Source organism: Oncorhynchus kisutch, linkage group LG11 (genome assembly GCF_002021735.2).
Source record: "Oncorhynchus kisutch isolate 150728-3 linkage group LG11, Okis_V2, whole genome shotgun sequence".
Lineage (NCBI taxonomy): Eukaryota > Metazoa > Chordata > Actinopteri > Salmoniformes > Salmonidae > Oncorhynchus > Oncorhynchus kisutch.
The window spans coordinates 76,487,468-76,494,848 of NC_034184.2; the positions used below are offsets into that span (position 1 = coordinate 76,487,468).

The window sequence follows — 7,381 nt, forward strand, 5'->3', positions numbered from 1 at the left end:
TCTCTCTCTCTCTCTCTCTCTCTCTCTCTCATTCTCTCTCAGGATTTTAAATCATCTGACTTCCATCTATTAGAAGAGAGACTTATTGAGGTAGAAACCATAAAAATGAAGGAGGGAAATTTAATCCCTGAAATATTGATTTTCCCATTAATATCAGATAGGTAGAGGGTGATGAGGCTGGGTGGAAATGACACATCGTCGACCCGAAGAGAGGCTGGGGCCAATCTTCCTGGTGGATATGCCTGCCTGCCCGGGAAGAGTTATAGTTATGCCCCTCTATCTATCTCCCTGCCCCTCTCCCTCCCTCTATCTATCTCCCTGCCCCTCTCCCTCTATCTATCTCCCTGCCCCTCTCCTTGCCCCTCTCCCTGCCCCTCTCTTTGCCCCTCTCCCTCTATCTCTCTCCTTGCCCCTTCTCCTCTATCCCTCTCCCTGCCCTCTCTTTGCCCCTCTCCCCTCTTATCTCTCTCCTTGCCCCTTCCCTCTATCTCTCTCCCTGCCCCCTCCTTGCCCTCTCCCTGCCCCTCTCTTTGCCCCTCTCCCTCTATCTCTCTCCTTGCCCCTCTCCCTCTATCTATCTCCCTGCCCTCTCCTTGCCCCTCTCCCTGCCCCTCTCTTTGCCCCTCTCCCTCTATCTCTCTCCTTGCCCCTCTCCCTCTATCTCTCTCCCTGCCCCTCTCCCTCTATCTCTCTCCCTGCCCCTCTCCTTGCCCCTCTCCCTCTATCTCTCTCCCTGCCCCTCTCCCTCTATCGCTCTCCTGGCCCCTCTCCCTGCCCCTCTCCCTCTATCTCTCTCCTTGCCCCTCTCCCTCTATCTCTCTCCTTGCCCCTCTCCCTGCCCCTCTCCCTCTATCTCTCTCCCTGCCCCTCTCCATCTATCTCTCTCCTTGCCCCTCTCCCTCTATCTCTCTCCCTGCCCCTCTATCTCTCTCCCTGCCCCTCTCCCTCTATCTCTCTCCCTGCCCCTCTCCTTGCCCCTCTCGCTCTATCTCTCTCCCTGCCCCTCTCCCTCTATCGCTCTCCTTGCCCCTCTCCCTGCCCTCTCCCTCTATCTCTCTCCTTGCCCTCTCCCTCTATCGCTATCTCTTGCCCCTCTCCTGCCCTCTCATCTCTCTCCTTGCCCCTCTCCCTTGCCCCTCTCGCCTCAATCTCTCTACCCTGCCCCTCCCCTCTCTACTTGCCCCTATCCCTGCCCCTCTCCTCTATCTTCTCCTTGCCCCTCTCCTCTATCTCTTCTCCTTTGCCCCTCTCCTTGCCCCCTCTCCCTCTATCTCTCTCCTTGCCCCTCTCCCTCTATCTCTCTCCTTGCCCCTCTCCCTGCCCCTCTCCCTCTATCTCTCTCCTTGCCCCTCTCTATCTCTCTCCTTGCCCCTCTCCCTGCCCCTCTCCTTGCCCCTCTCCCTCTATCCCTCCCTGCCCCTCTCCCTCTATCTCTCTCCCTGCCCCTCTCCCTCTATCTCTCTCCCTGCCCCTTTCCCTGCCCCTCTCCCTCTATCTCTCTACCCTGCCCCTCTCCTTGCCCCTCTCCCTCTATCTCTCTCCCTGCCCCTCTCCTTGCCCCTCTCCCTCTATCTCTCTCCCTGCCCCTCTCCCTCTCTTCTTTTATCTCTCTCCCTCCCTTCCTCGCTCTCTCCCTGCCGCTCTCCCTCTCTTCCTCGCTTTCTCCCTGCCCCTCTCCCTCTATCTCTCTCCCTGCCCCTCTCCCTCTCTTTCCTCTATCTCTCTCCCTGCCCCTCTCCTTGCCCTCTCCCTGCCGCTCTCCCTCTCTTCCTCGCTTTTCTCCCTGCCCCTCTCCCTTCTCTTCCTCGCTTTTCCCTGCCCCTCTCCCTCTATCTCTCTCCCTGCCCCTCTCCCTCTCTTCCTCTATCTCTCTTCCCTGCCCCTCTCCTTGCCCCTCTCCCTGCCGCTCTCCCTCTCTTCCTCGCTTTCTCCCTGCCCCTCTCCCTCTCTTCCTCGCTTTCTCCCTGCCCCTCTCCCTCTATCTCTCTCCCTGCCCCTCTCCCTCTCTATCTCTCTCCCTGCCCCTCTCCCTCTCTATCTCTCTCCCTGCCCCTCCCTCTCTATCTCTCTCCCTGCCGCTCTCCCTCTCTATCTCTCTCCCTGCCCCTCTCCCTGCCGCTCTCCCTCTATCTCTCTCCCTGCCCCTCTCCCTCTATCTCTCTCCCTGCCCCTCTCCCTCTCTTCCTCTATCTCTCTCCCTGCCCCTCTCCTTGCCCCTCTCCCTGCCGCTCTCCCTCTCTTCCTCGCTTTCTCCCTGCCCCTCTCCCTCTCTTCCTCGCTTTCTCCCTGCCCCTCTCCCTCTATCTCTCTCCCTGCCCCTCTCCCTCTCTATCTCTCTCCCTGCCCCTCTCCCTCTCTATCTCTCTCCCTGCCCCTCTCCCTCTATCTCTCTCCCTGCCCCTCCCTCTCTATCTCTCTCCCTGCCGCTCTCCCTCTCTATCTCTCTCCCTGCCCCTCTCCCTGCCGCTCTCCCTCTATCTCTCTCCCTGCCCCTCTCCCTCTATCTCTCTCCCTGCCCCTCTCCCTCTATCTCTCTCCCCTGCCCCTCTCCCTCTCTTCCTCTATCTCTCTCCCTGCCCCTCTCCTTGCCCCTCTCCCTGCCGCTCTCCCTCTCTTCCTCGCTTTCTCCCTGCCCTCTCCCTCTCTTCCTCGCTTTCTCCCTGCCCCTCTCCCTCTATCTCTCTCCCTGCCCCTCTCCCTCTCTATCTCTCTCCCTGCCCCTCTCCCTCTCTATCTCTCTCCCTGCCCCTCTCCCTCTATCTCTCTCCCTGCCCCTCCCTCTCTATCTCTCTCCCTGCCGCTCTCCCTCTCTATCTCTCTCCCTGCCCCTCTCCCTGCCGCTCTCCCTCTATCCCTCCCTGCCCCTTCTCCCTCTATCTCTCTCCCTGCCCCTCTCCCTCTATCTCTCTCCCTGCCCCTTTCCCTGCCCCCTCTCCCTCTATCTCTCTCCCTGCCCCTCTCCTTGCCCCTCTCCCTCTATCTCTCTCCCTGCCCCTCTCCCTCTCTTCTTTTATCTCTCTCCCTCCCTTCCTCGCTCTCTCCCTGCCGCTCTCCCTCTCTTCCTCGCTTTCTCCCTGCCCCTCTCCCTCTATCTCTCTCCCTGCCCCTCTCCCTCTCTTCCTCTATCTCTCTCCCTGCCCCTCTCCTTGCCCCTCTCCCTGCCGCTCTCCCTCTCTTCCTCGCTTTCTCCCTGCCCCTCTCCCTCTCTTCCTCGCTTTCTCCCTGCCCCTCTCCCTCTATCTCTCTCCCTGCCCCTCTCCCTCTCTTCCTCTATCTCTCTCCCTGCCCCTCTCCTTGCCCCTCTCCCTGCCGCTCTCCCTCTCTTCCTCGCTTTCTCCCTGCCCCTCTCCCTCTCTTCCTCGCTTTCTCCCTGCCCCTCTCCCTCTATCTCTCTCCCTGCCCCTCTCCCTCTCTATCTCTCTCCCTGCCCCTCTCCCTCTCTATCTCTCTCCCTGCCCCTCTCCCTCTATCTCTCTCCCTGCCCCTCCCTCTCTATCTCTCTCCCTGCCGCTCTCCCTCTCTATCTCTCTCCCTGCCCCTCTCCCTGCCGCTCTCCCTCTATCTCTCTCCCTGCCCCTCTCCCTCTATCTCTCTCCCTGCCCCTCTCCTGCTCTTCTCCTATCCCTTCTTCTTCCCCCTATTGTCTTTCTCTCTAGTAGCACCTTGATTAAGGTTGTAATGATGAAATGTGCTGTTAGCTGTGGAAGATGTTGAATCATATAAGAAGCACTAATACACGATGGTGTGAGTTTTAAATGCAGTTGAACTATAAGCTGTTACACAGAAGAACCACGGGGCTGTCTCTTGTTTTGTGTCCCTTCCTGACGCCATTGGCTCCATGTGTTTTATACACACTAATACATGTGTTATTATACAATCAAATGTCAATCAAATGTATTAATACAGCCCTTTTTACATCAGTCGATGTCACCAAGCGCTACACAGAAACCCAGCCTAAACCTCCAAGCAGCAAGCAAGGCAGATGTAGAAGCACTGTTATATATACATTCTCCTGTTGGGAGCACATTGATGTACTGAAACGCCTTGCATTGTTTTTCATACTAACCAATTACAGCTTTTACTCTTCATTTTCAATTGTCCTCCAAGACTGGCAGTATAGGTCAAACACATCCTCAATCCCCTATCGAGGCTTGCTTTAAACCCAGTGTAATGCGCTTTATATCGCAGGCGCGTGCGTGCGCGCGCACACACAGTAATAATATTGCTGTAATAATAATAATATTCATCATCACAGTAAAACAAAACCAACGCGCAGCCGTCAGACAAAGTGAAGGTCCAGTAGCATTGCCTTAAGAACAGGACTGAGAGAGAGAAAACACGTAACCATGTTCTGTGAGACAATTACATCCCAAATACTGACGAAACTCACTGTAATTACATTTTTCCATCTTTTCTCATAATTTCCTTTTTGGGGTTTTTAACATCGTTAAATGGAGTGTTGCGTAGCTTATTAGAAATAAAATATTAGTAGCATACATTAATTTTACTACATAGCATTGAACCCATTTCTCCCAAATCACCACTATTCAGATAAATGTTTAAATGTTTAATGTTGTCAAATAGGCTATATCAACTTTAATTCTCAGACTCATTAATGCACAAAAATGAACAAATGTAATTCGTTGGAATTATCCTTAAAATATGCAAGTCATAGTTCCAAACCACTATTGCAGCATAATCATAATAATAATAATAATAATTTTATACAAATATTTATCAAAATAATTGTATGCAAAATTGTACAATGGTAAAAATAATTTCTGCAGTCCTCATTTTTGCTTAAGTCCAACAGTCCTTAATTAAAAAAGATCGTATATCCATTAAATACAAACGGTGGATGCATTTGTTTCCAAAGTTATTTATCTAGCTAAAGAACTACAAATACCCGAAAATAGCTCAAATGATTCCCCTTAAATCAAAGCAAAAACAAAGACATGTAAAAATCGTCCTAATATGCCGAAGAAGAGAAAGCCGTAGTTGAAATCCAGTAGAAACATCATCATGCTGCTGATGTGCCGTAGAAAGAGCGAGCGGAGAGCGCAAACACACACACACACACACACACCCACAACCTTACATACCGGAGTTTGAAGCTGCCTCTCGTGTCCCCGTGTTTTTCTGTTGTTTTTTTGCCCCCTTAATGCAAGCGATCGATGTCCCTGTCACTGTTGTGTCCCAATCCCAGCCAAGACTCTACCTCAAACCAGTCAGTCATCAGGCAAAAAAAACTACCACAGCCCCTCTCCTCACCTGTCCTCTGTACCCCAAGTTACACTAAACAACCAGCATGCATAGACAACTCACCACCGAAGCCTGGGCTAAAACCTAATCACTGACAATGCAAGGACAATTCATTATATGGAAAAAAAATATGAGCCCACCAAAGCGAATGAATGGGGAGGAAACGAATCTTACGTTACGGCAATATGACATGAGTAAAGAAAATAGAGAACACATAATGAAGAGTTTGGGCCTCTTATGCTCTTTTTCCCCCAATTTTGTAAGACTTTATCGAAATATTCAAGAACCGTGAGCTTCTGGATCCAGGGGACCTGCGTGTTATCAGTAGCCCAACGACTGGTCTCCTTCCCCGGCCACACAGCCACCCCACGGCTCGGTACAATGGCTACTCCTTTACACACAGCAGGTAATTGGGAATTGTAGGACCATTATACATTGAACATACATTGAATCTCAATAGTATAATCTAAAAAGACAATACATGTATCTATCTAAACAATATATAAGCGTGACGGTGTAAATCGTTTTGCTCTTCACGTCGTTTAAGAATGTATACGGTGTTAAACGTAACAATAACGTGAGGAAGATAGCGACATTATCAGAAAACAAATGAATGGAAACAATGTAGCCTAACTGCCGAACCGTCAGGTCCAGCTTTTAAAAGTGGTCCAGCACTGAAACCAGGCAGAACTCTTTCACCGGTGGAAGACAACAGGGATAAAACATTCACGTATCCTAGACCACCATAGATCGGACCTCGTTACGTCTAGTCTAGCGCCGTAATTAACCAAGCCACACCGGGGAAATACCTGATATCATGTAACGATTTGTTTTCCGTTGTATTTCACAGATCGTATGACATTACGATCGGAATGAGACAAACCCTAGCAAACTTTGAGAGCAGATTTGGCCGAGGCAGCAATGGCAATGACACTCACGTAAAGGCTTTCGTCTGGCCCGTGACAATTCTCTGCTAGTAAAACCAAAGCAGGACTTCAACAAACACCTCAAAATGCGATGTTTTCCAAGGCAAAGCTGGGCTGGGCTATTGCCGAAAACATACCACATGAAAACAGCTGTTATCTGCTGAGCGCTATGTCAAAGTTTCTGCGGGATCCACCTAAAAATATATTCAATATTTGACCTGTATTAAACACCAACTGCTCAATAAAAGTTATAGAAAAAAACTTACTTTCTACCCCCCGCAGTTCGTTCCCTTTCTTCTCCTGTTTTTGGTTTGAAAACAAAGTCACATCCAATAGTTGCGAAATATGATAACACAAAAATGGAAAAAGGGGAAAAAATGTATAATCCTCCCAACTTTATTGAAAAAAAATAAACATACAAAATGGCAAGCGGTATGAAAGCTATCCTTTGGGTCCGAGCGGTGAAAGATGTCTCGACTGCAGCCTCTCAGTTCGGTTGTGGAGCGGTCGAGAAACTGCGGAAAGGAAAGGAAAATCCGATATGTCTTTATTCTGCTAATTATTATCGTTTTAGCCCTGTTTAAAAAAATGGCTGATTAAGTTGAGTGCGCATGTCTTTGTGTGTCTATTCCCGATATGCACTCTGGGAATGGAAGAGAGAGGGCGAATGAGAGAGGGTGGGAGAGAGAGGAAGAGAGAGAGGAACAGAGAGAGAGGTGTAATTAGCGAGCTGATCAACAGTCTCCACATTGCAAATGACGCACTGAGCCCCTGTCCAGAGCAAAGCCCTTAGGGCGGAACGCGTCAGATTGACCAAAGTGATCTTAACAGGGGCACATTTTTACGGTTTTACCGGCTAGTCCAAAGACATGCAGAACAACAAATAGCCATTTCCTGTTAACCAAATAGGGTACAGAATTAGAGAAATCACCCTTGTTTATATATAAAGATCCGCAGACGAGGACAAAACTATAGCCTGATATGCCACCCGGTGCAAGGCACATATAAAATATAGTATTATGTTAAAGCTGTTCAGAATGTCAGTATATATTCCAAATGTATTGATACGTTTAGCTTATTTTGATATCCTGATTGTATTAAATATATAGGATAATATTTGATCTAGTGGATTTAAATATGTGGAATCTTGAGAGATGCACAGATTGAAGATGCTTACATAGAACCCTGTATCA

General features: G+C 49.9%; 1 protein-coding gene across 1 annotated transcript in view; it reads right to left on the bottom strand.

The window, feature by feature from the left end:
• The window catches only part of LOC109898993 (zinc finger homeobox protein 4-like), a 20,776-nt gene extending 13,783 nt beyond the window's left edge, over positions 1-6,993 (bottom strand). The window contains exon 1 of the mRNA XM_031835058.1: positions 6,455-6,993. The gene's annotated coding sequence lies outside the window, so the exon portion shown is untranslated. The remainder of the gene's footprint in view (positions 1-6,454) is intronic.
• Positions 6,994-7,381: the final 388 nt, after the last annotated feature.